Source organism: Monodelphis domestica, chromosome 7, assembly GCF_027887165.1.
Source record: "Monodelphis domestica isolate mMonDom1 chromosome 7, mMonDom1.pri, whole genome shotgun sequence".
NCBI classification, from domain to species: Eukaryota; Metazoa; Chordata; class Mammalia; order Didelphimorphia; family Didelphidae; genus Monodelphis; species Monodelphis domestica.
This window is the reverse complement of record NC_077233.1, coordinates 74,658,973-74,674,369: the sequence shown is the minus strand read 5'-3', so window position 1 is coordinate 74,674,369 and position 15,397 is coordinate 74,658,973.

The following is a 15,397-nucleotide window of genomic DNA, read 5'->3' as shown; positions in this document are numbered from 1 at the left end:
CTCTTACTGTGGGAAGGAAACTCAGCAGCTCAATGAATTGAGAGCCAGGCCTAGAGACAGGAGGTCCTGGGTTGGAATCTGGCCTCAGACACTTCCTGGTGGTGTGGCCCTGAGCGGGTCTCTTAAACCCCATTGCCTAGCCCTTAATCCTTAAGATTTAATTTTGTTGTTTTAAGTTCATATATAAATGTTTTCAATAATGTTCTGTTACACTGAATCATTTTTATCTACTCTGTTTTAACTCTTACTTATATTCTTTTACATTTCCCCTATGATTACTGAACAAAATATTGTAAAATATTGTAAAATCCCCCAAACAGTTATTTTTCCATTTTTTATTTGTTAAGTGTCACATAGATGATGGATGAACTTAACATGGCTAACAACCTTTGGAGAAATTAATGAGCTAAGAATTTAAAAGGTAATTCTAAGGGGTATTCAGAAATAATTTTAGTTAACTAGTGGTTTCTGAATGGTTGCTTTTTAAAATATTTATATTATAAAAATGTTGTATTAAAGGTAGAGAAACAAAGAAATCTTCCTTCCATGGTGTATCCATGAAGCCAAAAAGAGCTCCTGCAAAGTTCTTCAGTTTAATTTACTTCCACCAGAACATTCTAGATTTATTGGTGATGTTCTAGACCCAAATGAGTTTTACTTTGTTTAAAAATACATTTGCTAAAGTTGAAATATTTGTTATATCTGTAAAAATTGTGACAAATATCCATCAATTCATAGGTTTTTGGGGGTATATGGGGTGCTCAGGGAGGAGTAGTATCTTTGGTTTGGAGGGCTTGCCATGCCCTCCTAGGGCAGTTCTCTAGCCTCTGACCCTCACCTGAACCCAGCTCTCACTTGTGGCTCCTAGTAGCTGCCAGCATGCTGCAGTGGCCACACCCCGGGCAATGGCTTTGACAGTCTGGCTAAACCTTGTGAGGGTAGCCATCGGGTCGTCTTCGACCCCTAGTGAACTAGGGCTTTGCTCACCCAGCATGTGAAGACTGTTTTGGCAGAACAGGCAGAAGAAATCAATAAGAAGGTTCAAAGGCTGAGATGGTGATACAGCAAGGCACTGAGGAGTGCTTAGGGCATGTTGGAGCATAAAAGACAACACGGCCATCCAATGCAGCTGAGGAAGTCTCCAGGTATAATGACTTTTTGTGCCAATGGACCCAGGCTTCCAAAGCCAAAAGAGTGGGACTGTCTCTGTGCATCGACTTTTCCACTTAAATTTTCATGCACAAGTGTCTTTGTGCACAAAAACACACAACACAAAGACAATTGTCTTCCTCGGTTACTGAGACACTACTACGAATTAACTGGGCTATTGTGAATTTAGGGGAATTTGATACTTTTTGAATGTGCATTACATGTTGTACTACTGTTTATAAAAAAAAAAAATCTGTTACTTTGTGAAAATCATTCGCTTTTACTTACAGTGAATCATGACCAGGTTTGCAGAGAAAATGGATGCAATTTTTTTTTTGGTGAGAAACCTTTGCATTCTACCTTTCCTTATCTGACACAGTTTCAATTATCGTAAGCTATATATTTTTATTTTAAAATTATTATTGTTTTTGCTTGCATTTGTAATATTCTATTTCAATTTTATTTTTTCTCTCCTTTTTGTATTTGAAGCCGACCACCAGTATTGAGAATATTTTCTTTAACTTTTTTGATTTTGCAGTAATATAAGTTTAAAATATATTTGCTATAAGGTCAATGCATAACCAAAAAGCTTTAGACTATAAAATGATGCCATTGATTGTTTAAAGAATTATGGGACTTAGCTTAATGATTCCATATGATTCCAGGACAAGTGAATATAAAAAAAGCCATTGCACAAAGCCAAAGCAGGACAAAGCTAAACTACATAGTGCCAATTGAGCACAAGGTCAAAGAGACCAACCAATCCCAATGGGATTGATGAAAATTTTGAGCCATGACAAAAGGACTTGAACTTGTTTGGGGTTCAAGGTTGTGGCTGTTTAACATGTGTTAAAGTCAGGTCTTCCTTGTTTCACATTCTACCAAGTATCTCGTGAAATTTGGCTCCTACCTGGCTCCTATAATCTAGTACCTTTTCTGTCTTTAATAGTGTGGCAAAATTTTTATAGTCCTGGCTACTGATTGGGAAAATTCATAATTGCTTAAATCATTTTAATTGGGTCCTGATTCAAGAACTTATTATAGTTTTATTTTTTTTTCTTTTACATAGAGTTTTTACACATAAGATATTGATAGTTGATATTTCACCCAGAAATTATCTTTTTTATTTGAATTATTTTTGATGTTTTGTTTTCTCTGCAAATTTATTCATATACCACATAACTCAGTCACACATCCCAAAGTGATCCCTGTGTTTTTCAATCATCATCTTCAGGGGGGGTATGTATAATTATTGCTATTTTAAATTTCAAAGAATAAATTCTTTTTGAGAGAAATTTTAGGTTAAGAAACATGATTTCTCTCTGAATCCAGAAAGCGAACTGTTTAGAGAAGGCAACATGAAGATGATTCCACAGACCACATGCTGCACCAGAAGACCCAGAGAGAACTTTGGGATGTGTTGATTTGAACTCTGTGGGGTTGAATTCTTTTGTTTTGTATGTATACTTTCATGCCAAAGGGGACTGCCCCCCTAATTGGCTGTTTGTCAATGTGCCTAGCCATTATTGGTTTTGTTCTCTTTTCCTGTTATCCTCAAATTATTGTAATTTCAAAGTTGGTATGTTTACAAGAGTGATCGGAGAGACTAGTCTTCCTCAGCTCTTAGGGAGGATGTATAATTGAAAATCTGTTACCCTAAATAAAGAACTACATTTTCCAAGATCCCAGTGACTTCCTGTCATTACATACTTCCTATAGACAGAGAATATAATGCAAGGACTGGGAAATTCCCTCCTCTTTTTAAACTTGTATCCAGTGGTGATGGTGGTGAGTGGGGATTTTTAAAATGGCTAATACGCCATGGGCACATGGTCTTTATTTTGTATCTTCTTTATTCCTTGATTTCTAATGATCATTAATACATCTCTTAAAATATAATATTTTTGTTAGATATATAAATTTTATATTCTCCTTCCAGGACAACCAAAAACAGAGAAAGAAAACTATAGACCAATATCCTTAATGAAGATAAGATACAAAAATATTAAAATAAAATACTAGCTAAAATGTTACAAGTAATCACAATCATTATTCACTATGACCAGGTGTGATTTATAATAGGAATTCATGGCTGGTTCAATATTAGGAAAACCATCTGCATAATTGATCATATCAACAACCAAATGAATAGAAATTACATAATTATCTCAAGAGATTCAGAAAAAGCCTTTGACAACATACAACACCCATTACTACTGAAAACACTAAAGGGTATAGAAATAGAAGGGTCTTTTATCAATATAATGAGCAATATTTATTTTAAACCATCCAGGAAGTATCAGCTGCAATGGGAATAAGTTAGAATCATTCCCAATAAAATCAGGAGTGAAGCAGTGATGCCCATTATCACCTCTATTATTTAACACTGTATTAGAAACACTAGCAATAGCAATTAGAGAAGAAAAAGAAATTGAAGGGATCAAAGTAGATAAAGAGGAAACTAAACTATTATTCTTCGCACATGACATGATGGTGTTTCTAAAGAATTCAACAAATCAACTAAAAATGCTAGTAGAAAATATTAATAACTTTAGCAAATTTGCAGAGTACAAAATAAACCCACATAAATCATTAACATTCCTATATGTTTCCAACATAACTCACCAGCAAGAGTTAGAAAGAGAAATTTCATTTAAAATTAATCTAGGTAAAATAAAATATCTGGGAATCCATTTTCCAAGAAAAAATTCAGTATTCATATGGACATAACTACAAAACACTTTTCACACTAATAAAACTAAATTTAAGTAATTGGAAGAATGTAAATTGCTCATAGGTAGGACAAGTTAATATGATAAAAATGACAATTCTACCTAAATTAATTTAAATATTCTGTGATATACCCATCAAACTACCAAAAAACTTTTTCAAAGAATTAAAAATAATTATTACAAAATTCATCGGGAAGAATCAAAAATCAAGAATATTAAGGAAATAATAAAAAAAATGTGAAGGTTGGTGGCCTAGCAGTATCAAATCTCAAACAGTACTATAAAGCAGTGATCATCAAAATAAAGTGGTATTGGCTAAGAGATGGAAGGGTGGACTTGGAGCAAATGACAGCAGCAAGATAGTGTTTGATAAACCCAAAGATCCTAGCTTTGGGATAATAATTCACTATTTGACAAAAACTGCTAGAAGAATTGGAAAATAATTTGGGAGAAATTATGTTTAGATCACTATCTAACACCCTATTCCAAGATACATTAAAAATGGGTAAGTGAGAAAGATAAAGAGGGAAATTATAAACAAAGTAGGTGAACATAGAATAGTAGACGTGTAAGGAAAAGAAGGATTTTAAGACAAGCAAGAGATAGAGATCATTACAAAATGTAAAATGAATAATTTTGATTATATTAAAATATAAAGATTATGTACAAACAAAACTAATGCAATCAATATTAGAAGGAAAGTACAAACTGAGAAAAATTATAACAAAACATTCTGACAAAAGTCTAATTTCTCAAATTTTTAAGGAACTCCATTGTACAATAAATTAAGCCATTCTCCAGTTGACAAATTGGGACATGAATATGTAATTTTCAAATGAAGAAATCAAAACTATCATTAATCACTAGAAAAAGTGTTCTAAATTCCTCCTAACTAGATAAATGTAAAGCAAAACAATTCTGAGGTACCACATCATACCTAGCAGATTTGCCAATATTACAGTTAAGGAAAATAATAAATGTTGGAGGGGAAGAGGCAAAATTGGGATACTAATGTATTGCTATTTGAGTTGTGAATTGATCCAACCATTCTGGAAGGCAATTAGAAGCCCCAAAGGGCTTAAAAAGACTGCATGCCCTTTGATCTAGTAATAGCACTACTGGGTTGGTACCCAAAGAGGTAATAATGAAAAAATATTTGTACTAAAATATTCATAGTTGTACTTTTTATGGTGGTAAAAAATTAGAAAATGAAGAGGTGTCCCTTGATTGGGGAATAACTGAACAAATTGTGGCGTATGATGGTGATAGAAAATTATTGTGCTATAAGGAATGAGGACCTGAATGATTGGAACTAGAAGAACCTCAATGAACAGATGCAGTGTGAAATGAGCAAAAGCACAAGAACATTGTACCTAGAAAGTGATATATTTTGGAGCTATCCAATGTAACAGACTGTTGGTGAAAAATCCCCTACTTCCTTATATGAAGATTAGATTTTAATGTTTGTAGTAGTATTGAGTTAATCATTATTTCAATTCTATGATTTTTAAATAATGCTAGCATCAGTGATGATATTTGTAGACCTTGTGTGTTTTTTTTTAGTATAAGTTTTTAAGGTTTAGAATTAAGTAAATAATTGCTTTAGCATAGGTAATTTTTGTTAATATAGGCCTCCGGTTTGGTCCTTAGTATTAAAATTGGTATATCATGCATCTTGAGTAATAATTGTGGCCTTGAACTTATGATCCAGTAAATGTCACTAGGCCTGACCTTAGGTTCAAACCCTGGTACCACCTAACATCACCTACTCTTATCATTTATATCATTAGCTCAGGTTCTCCTGATCCCCCTTAGTCTATAAAGTTACTTTTAAGTCATTCTCAAGTGACTTTTTTTTACCAATGAGAAGTATTTCATAATTTTTTGTGCTTAAAAGAAATTCTTTCACAATGGTTGGGGTCTTTTGGTCTTGACTGGAAGTCAGGCTTCATTGTGAGGCTGGCCATCTCTGAATAAACCTATTTCTTTTTTATTTGGAGACTTTGTTTCTCTTATTTGCATTCCTGTACTTAGAAATTACACAACAGAACTTTACCACTAGCAGCAATGCAATAATCTAGGATACCCTTGAATGAATTATGAATACTATCCACATTGAAAAAAAGAACCATGGGAGTAGAAAAGCAAAAGAAAAACATATCACTTTTCTCTTATCCCATATATATAGGTATATGATTTGGGGTTTTGGCTTTAAAAGATTGCTCTATAGCAAAAATTAATAATATGGAAATAGGTATCAAGTGATAACATTTGTTTGACTCAGTGGAATGGGTTGTTGGCTCTGGAAGGGATCAGGGATTATGAGAATGAAAGAAAATGAATCATGTAAAATACATATTTTTAATAAATAAAATACATTTTTAAAATAAAATACCTAAAAAAACTCCAGAGCATGAAGAAGTCCCACTCTCTGCCATTTTGGGGACTTCTAAAAGGAACTCTTCCAGCTGTCCAGGTCTATGTAAGCCATCTCAGGGACAATGCTGGGCTAGAAATCTGGGAACTTGTATTCTTGGGCTCTGATCCTTTTCTGAACACAAACTCACTCCTTAGTTGGTCTTAATTAGTCTGGCTGGGTCATGTGGGTAGCTAGGTCTCCTGGTCCCCACTTGTGAAGTAGACCAGGGTCTATGGGGAATCTAGGATTTGATGAAATACATGGATGGAGACTTTGAGTTAGGCTGGCAAAATTTTCTTCTTTCTTTCATTCTCTTTATTAACAAATACTCTCCAAGATTAATTTATATTTGTAACACCAAGTAAAATAATTCTGGCCATATTAGAATTTTCTCATCATTTAATTGTTGATTATGAAGCTATGTCACCACTAGTACTATGTTGTTTTTCATCAATAAATTCTTTAAAAATCAAAAGGAAATAAATGATCAAAATAACCCTCATGTACTTTTATTTCTATTGTAATAATTAAAATGGTGGAAGACATAAATTGTGGCAGATATGAGAGTGGATGGCTTAAATTGTGACCATAAAGATATGTTTTTTATATTAAAAATAAAGTGGTCACCAGGGAGAAATTCCCAAATATGAAAATATACCCAAGTCAGCTGGATTTTATAGAGATTTAATTCATACAAATGAGGAATTAAAGAAAGAGAGAAAGAGAGAAAAAAGGGAATAATGAAAAAAGGATAAGCCGGCCCTGGCCAGCCCTGGCCAACCCAGGCCTAAGCCCTAAGTCTTAAAAGAGAGATCAGTCAGTCTTTAATCACTCACCACAAGATCTGTCCCAAGCAAGAATATAGACACCAGTTCAGCCATCCATCCATCTCCAGAGAGAGATTCTCCTGACTGTCCTGAGACTCAGCTTTTCCTCTCCTTATAAAGGGAATTTTCTCCTATGTCACCTCCCCTAAGTTCTCACATCTACCAATCACAGTAGATGTTTTTCAAAGGACATATCATTCATAATTCACACCTAATAAGGCTTAAATTTTTGATTAAGTTCACACCAGAAACTCCCTGAGTAAGTTTCTCACCTCTTTGCTTCTTGTAAATTCACAAGTTGCCTGACCTTTAAAGGTACTTAGCACCCTTTTGTATTAGTTCTAAAAATAGGCACAGCTTAAGAACTTTTTGCCTTATTATAAGTATGGGTTTAAGTATTTTTCATTGTTCAGCAAGGAGTTTCTTCCCCTAAAGCAGGCTTACGTAGGGGTGGAGTAGAGGTCTCACATTCCTGATCTAAGTAGAGGTCTCACATTCCTGATCTAAGTTCCTTCATTGTTTAAAGTGGGGAATGGTCTTAACCAAACCTTATGAAGTAGGGTCTGAGGATTTTTAAGGTTCACAATCCAACCTTATGAAGTAGGGTCTGAGAATTTTTCAGGTTCACACTATTACAATAAATCATTTAACCAACAAGTATTATTTGTACCTGCTCTTTACCAGGAAGTGTGGAGATATAAATACAATTCATGAAACAATCTTTACTCTCAAAAATCTTAATTTACTATGGAGTTCATTTATACACACATTGTACAGGTAAAGTTTTGTAGATTTGAATTCACCAATGCAGTAAGATAAAATTTATGACTTCTCCATCTTTGAGATATCTAAATTTAAGTTCTAAAGAGTTTAGCTTGGTTAAGAGAGTTTTGATCATCAACATCTCTTGATGTTTCCATTTATAAGTGTAATTGTGTAAGACCAGATATTTTATATATGTGTCTGGCTTGTTGCAACATGAGGGGGCCAATGCATAAACAAAATTGCATTACAGAAAATAAACTGGATTTATTTTTGCGTGCCATCTCCTGGATATAAAATGTTCATAGTGATAAATGCCCTCTATTTTCACTTATCCTTTGCACAAATCCATGTTTTTCATCCTAACACCTCTCTTCACACTTGGGACTTGAGTTTATCATCTTCTACTTTGCTGTTTTCTCCCCCTATTTTACACAAGTGCATTCTCCATCTGATGCCTAAGTCTTCCTTAGAAGGTCTGGAGGCTCTTGCATCAATTTACTTATATTTCAGGTTACCTTGTATTCCACCATAAAAATGACCTTTTTCTTGACTGCATTATATGTAGAAGAAGAAAGTATGCCTGGGATTAAAAATATTTCCAATTTCTTATAGCCAACAAGAAATGAAAAAAAATTACTGCTCAGGGAAAAGAAAATCTAGCTTCATGAAATCTTGTAGTTTAGATAATTTATTTAAATTTTCAATTAATGAGATTATACCTTTTACCAAAATGCCTTGGGATGAGAGTGAAAATAAAAATGTGTTCATTAAGTAGAAAAATTGCTTTAAATCCAACAGTAGTATGTGTAAGTCAATATAAAAATAAAATATTCATAGTTTCGAGTGCCTATCGGGGAAAACTATGGAATCAATTCAATTTAGGAAACATTATTAAGTAACTGCTTTATTCCATGTACTCTCTCCTAGGCATGGTAAAGAGGAAAAAAAGTATTCTGTCCTCATGAAGCATATAGTTCTGTATGAAAGGAAAAATATGCAGAAATATTGTCATAAGGTGCTATGGGGAATTCAGGACAGCTAGATGTCACAGTGAATAGAACATTAACCCTGGAGTCTGGAGGACCTAAGTTCAAATATAGCCTCATATGCTTAACTAACTTTTTGACTCTAGGCAAGTAATTTAATGTTGTTTGTCTCAGTTACCTCATTTATAAAATGACCTGGAGAAGAAATAGAAAACTGCTCTAGTGTCTTGCTATGAAAATCTCAAATGGGATCAGGAATAGTTGGACACAACTAATTGACTGCACAACAAAATGAGGAATTCAGATAAAAGAAAATTCATTTGACTTTCTAGTGGTCAAGGAAGGTATTTTGAAAGAAATGATATTAGATAAAATAAAATAACATAAATAATGCTTCGTGTACTTAAAAACATTTTATAGCATCAGAGAATTATAAATTGAGAACTGGAAGGGGCAATTTGAGTCATCTAGTTCATCCTTTATATGTCATAGGTGAGGAAATGCTAATGAGCATCAGAAGCATGATTTGAGTGAAAATCCTGGAATCCAAAACCTGGTCCACTTTCCACACTATCATACTGCCTGAAATTATATGATCTCTTCCCATAAATATGAATAGAAAAGATTTAGGTAGAAGAGGTTGAAATGGGAGTGAGTGTTAAAGAGGCATTTTTAATGGAGGTAATACCATGAATATTGATAACAAAACTAGAATTGTGTTCAGGAACCATAGAATAATTCAATTAATTGAACCCTAGGAATGCATGAAGATAATGAATGGAGGATAATTTATTGAAGAGAGTCAATTTAACATAATGGCTTATATGAGAACCTTGGATTTAAGTAATCCTGCCTCTGACATGTATTAATTATTTGATCATAGAGACATTAATGAAACTCTCTGCTGAAGGCTCTCTACCTGAGAGGATAAGTTCTTAAAGTGCAGAGGTTTTATCAGTGTTGTTTCACACACAGATTAAATCAAAGATTTAGACAAAAAGAAAGACTGAGAAATTAGGTAGCTTTTGGTCAAGTCATCAGAATCCTTAAATGCCTATTCCCACGCTTTCCCCAAAACAAAGCAAAAGAAACTTGAATATTTATAACATATATAAAGGTGAATCACTGTTTCTTATTTATTCCTATTTTGAATTAGGGGGTGATAAGATCAATACTTAAATTTATGTTTGTTTAGGAATAAAAATATAGTAAAATCTTGTGGGATGGTTTAAAGACAGAACAGAATAGAATGAGACAAGATTGGAGGATATTTATAATAGTCCAAGAAAGATATAGTGAAGGCTCAAAATATTGAATCAGATATTACTTTTAAAGGTCATTTATTTTGCTACATTGCAGTAGAAGTGAAGGGAAAGGATAATCCTGAACTTTTGGTGGCAAACCTGATTAACTAACTGTTAATTATGATTATCATTAGCTCCATAAAATTCTGCAACTCACTTCAACATGCTAAGTTTCCATTGCTTCAGATATTAGAGTATCTACATAACTCATAGTACGGTCATTCAAGCTCCTGTTCTGGAATTTTAAGTAAATTAAGTCCAAACTATGACCTTCAATAAATATATGTTTTCCTATTCTTATATATATCCTTGTATCCACCACTTTGCTTTCTTTCATTTTCAATTCTAAAGAACCAATAAAACATTTAATACTTTTAGCTAGTTCTTTAAGGCATGACAAATTAAAATATCCCCCATGTTGGGAATAAGTACTAGTTTCCAACCTTTAGAAAAAAAAAGATTGCAGCTGCTTTTGGTAATTCATTTCTCCTTTTGTTTTGCCATTGATGTCAGAAAATACTTTGTTAAATTTAACTTTAAGACCACATGCTTCCAAAAAAATCACATTCCTCTTATTCATTATACAGAAGAGATGAACACAGAAGACTTCCTTTGGTCTTTTTTATCTCCATTTCTATCACTGCCTTTACCTCTAATGATGTCTTTCATCTATTTTGAAAGTATCTTGCACATATCTGATGTATTTGCATATCTCTCCCACTAGAATATAAACTCTTTGATAGCTGGAAGTTTTTTTTTCTTTGTATCACTAATGCTTAACATAATGGCCTAAAACATATTAAACATGTAATAAATTCTTGTTGATTGATGATGGTAGAAATTGTATTAGAGGAAAGGGATAGAATTTGAAATAAGATCAATAATTCAAAGTAAAAGACTTGGTTTGGAACTTGATTCTTCCCTTTACATAGGCTGGAGTATATCACTCCTCAGGGACTTGATTTTCTAATTTATTATAATTATGGACATGAAATAAAAAAATTTCTAGGTCTCATTCATTTCTAATATTCTCTGAATTCATATGAAATCTTATAGTGGCCTTGAAGTGAATTATATAGCCCTGATTTGTTAAATTTCACTTTTCACATCCAATATACATTTGACCAGCATTTTTATATGAACACAAAATGTATTGGTAGATAATACACAATATTTACCAGTCTCTATTTCTATCATCATAGAGCTTAAAGTCTACTCCTTAGAAATATCTGGTGATGGGTTACAATAATTACTAATTGTATTATCTAATTGACCTTTTATGTTGATTCAAAGGAAGACGTCTCAGATTTCATAAAACATTGACTTTCATTACAATGAAGTATTTTAAAGGTGTAAGATGAAGAATTCCATATTTTTAAGGTAATTTCATCTTGTTTTAAACTAAAAAGTATTGAGGTTCTAAAAGGGAGGAGTAGGTCTAGTAGGTTGAATGGCTACAGAATATATCAAGGATGTCTTTTGATAATTTATGAAACAATGTGCATTTATTTAAATGCCTCTGTTGTGTCAGATACTGTGCTATACTCTGGGGATACAAAGAGAGGCAAAGGTAGCTCTTGCCATTTAGAAACTTACCATGCAAAGAAGTACATGCAAGGCAAGCTATGTACAGGCTAAACAGGAAATAAGTAAAAGAGGGAAGACACTGAAGTTAAGATGGATTGGGAAAGGTTCCTTATAAAAGATAGAATTTTAATTGGTACTTAAAATAATTCAGAGTTCAGTATTTGGAGGAGAGGAATAAGAGAGTAGTAGGCACAGGGAATAGTCAGAGAAAAAGCCCTTAGCTGGGTGATGTAGGGCCTTGCTCATGAAAGATTACACCCCTCCTTTTAAAGAGAATTTTCTCTTATGCCTTTTCCTCTAAATTTTTATGTCTACCAATCATAGTAGACACTTTTTTCCAGGACCACCCATTCCCCAATTCTCACCACTCTAGTTCTCACCTTCTCTGGTTAGATTATATCTTTTGACTACTTCACACTTCTTTGTTAAGCTTGCCTTTTGTGAGTTACTTGACCTTTTTGTTATTAATTTAACCTTTATAGGTACTTAACACCCTTTTGTATTAGATCTAAAAATAGACATCTTAAAGTTCTAGCTTCACTATAAGGTATGAGTTAAGTACCTTCATTGTTCAATCAGGAGTTTACAACTTTATCTTCCCCTAAAGTATGTTTAAGTATGGGTGGAGTAATGTAAAGTTCTCAAGACATTCCTGATTCTTGTTAGACCAAGTATCTCCATTGTTACAATAAGGAAATAGCTAAATCAAATCTTCTAAAGTATAGTCTGAGTAGTTTTTAAGATTCACAGCCTACATATATCCTTATTTCTCTCCAAACACTTCCAATTTTCCAATTCATTGCTTTCTTATTGCTCTAATAAATTGTATTTTATATATGAACTAACTACTTTGTGTAGCTATTATGTATCTTCAGTAGAATGTAAGCTTCTTAAGGTCAGGCCATATTTCACTTTTGCTATTCTTTCCTCAGGTTAATAAAGTTCCCATAATGTGGTACTATACTGAAAGAACCAAGTCAGAAAAAAATTGGAATGGTACTTGAATTCAATTGATCATATCTTTATCTCTAAATATTATTAACTTCTATAAAGATGATATTTATCTGCTGCTCAATTCTGTCCCAACCCCTCTAGTTTATTAGCAAATAATTCTTAAAATTGTAATGATAGGGAGTAAGAAAGAGAACCATTGGGGGTGAATGAAATATTGAGATAAGATAGATAATCAAATGGAATAGGTTAACATTTAGAATAGAAAAGTATATAGCTTAGCATAAGTTAATGAATGATTAATAAGGAAAACTGTCGTATTATTACATTGAATTTACTCTTTGGATATGAGAAAAAATCTGTTTGATATTACAAAAATCATTCACCTATTGCAATATTGTAGTGCAATTTGTCTTATCCTTTCCTACTCAACTTTCCTATATACCTTCCTTAGCATAGGTAGATAGAATCCTAGATAGTATAAGCTAGGAATTTGTTATTTTGTTGGGATAGAACATAGGATAAGAATAAGAAAAGACAGTATACAAGCAGCATGAACTTTTAGCAAAGACTCATGAAAATCAAAACTGAGGATATTTTAATGATGGGGAGTAGGAAAGAGAACTGTTGGGGTGAATGGAATGTTGAGGATTGACAGTTCCATGAGGCAAGAATGAAAGTTGGGAACTGAACAAGGACTTCTATAACAGTGTCTTGAGGGTGGAGACACAGAAAGGAGTGGAAGGAGGAGCTATTTCTCTGGGACATTTAAGACACCTGTGGAGATTTCTGTCACTAATAGAAATGCTAACATCTGGGGTTCCTGTTTAAAGATTATTAGTTCCTATCCAAAAACCTAATTTTTTCAAAGTCTTTCATTCCATGAACTATTGAGGTACTATACTCATTTTGGTGAGTCCCCTATTCTACCTCTCTCCTGGGTATAAGAAAACCTTTTACTTCAGTAATTAGTTTTACTTAGAAAGAGATTTAGGGCAACTAGAACCCCTCTAAACTCGAACTTTTTGCCCCAATCAACAATTAAATCAAACAAGCAATCAGATAGCGAATTCAATCTTGTTTATTTGTATCTAGAGAGTAAGCCCATTGGCACACTCCATCCATTGTTGCCAGTTTTCAAGAAAACACAAGGGGGAGGCTTTTAAGCACCCCAAAAGAGCAAATATCCAGATTGAGGTCTCATATACTTCTCCATGTAGAGAAGACTTCTGTGCTGCCCTTGAGGGCCAAAATGGAGGTCAAAGGACAAGTCTTCATTGATGGGTGATCTCCATTTTGTCTCCCTCATGTAATTCAGGAATTCTGGGAGGGAGTAGTGAGGGAAGCCATTTTCATCAACCGTTTCCTCTCTGCTTTCAACACTCATTTCTCCATCTAAGGAGTGTGAGAACCACCCCCCACCCCAATGTACAAAACCAAATATAGTTTTTTCCTATACTTCCCTGAAGCCTATTAATGGATCTCTAGTGAATGCCTGCCACAGTAATGCTATTTACTTTGTTGATTGTATTACTAGACTGAGACTATAGACCTTGTGTCTCTTTACATCAGCAAAACATTTTAGAGATTATCTCCATATACTGTAAAGACAATGGAGGAGAGTGGGCTAGGTGACAATATATTTAAGGGTTTTCAGAATTGACTGAACAATCATTCCCAAAGAATTTCAATCAGTGGTTCAATGTCTAGAATAGGATTTAACAGGTAACATGATAGGCTTATAAAATTTATGGATCAAGTCAAAAGACTAGGTTATATACATACAGTAGAAATAATGAAAATATTGACAAGTTGGAAATGGTAGATGAACACTAACAAGGACTTTTCAAACATTAATATTTTAACTTTCATAGGCATAAATTTAAAATTCCTCAATTAGTTTTAAAAATTAACTGCACCATAATAGCAAGGAGATGTCACAGTAAAATTTAATGGGGAAAAAATATAAAGACTTTTGTTGATAGTGAACTAAATATAATTCATCAGTGCAATGTGGTCCATCATATTTTTTTCTAATGTATTTATAGTTCCAGAGTTCTTTCCCTGGAAGAGGATAGTGTTATTTCTCCCAAGTTCCTCTGGATTGTTCTGAATCATTGCATTTTTACTGGTAGAAAAATCCATTACATTTGATTGTGCCATAATGTATGTCTTTGTGTACAATGTTCTCCTGGTTCTGCTCCATTTGCTCTGCATCAGTTCCCCACATGGAATTCCTCCATTTCTTTATTTCTTTCAGTACAATAATATTCCATTACCAAAATATACCAGGATTTATTCAGTAATTCCCCAATTGATGGACACCCAATCATTTTCCAATATTTTTGCCACCACAAAGTGTAAGGATATGAATATTTTTTTAATTTGGAAAATCTTATTTCATTAATTAATTTAGAATATTTTTCCATGGTTACAAGATTCATGTTGTTTCTGTCCCCTCCACTCAATCCCCTATTGTAGCTGATATGCAATCCTTCTGGGTTTTACATGTCATTGATCAAGACCTATTTCCATATGATTGATATTTGCACGTGAGTGATTGTTTAGAGTCTATATCCCCAATCATATCCCCATCAACCCATTTGATCAAGCAGTTGTTTTTCTTCTGTATTTCTATTCCCACAGTTCTTCCTCTGAATGTCAATAATGTTCTTTC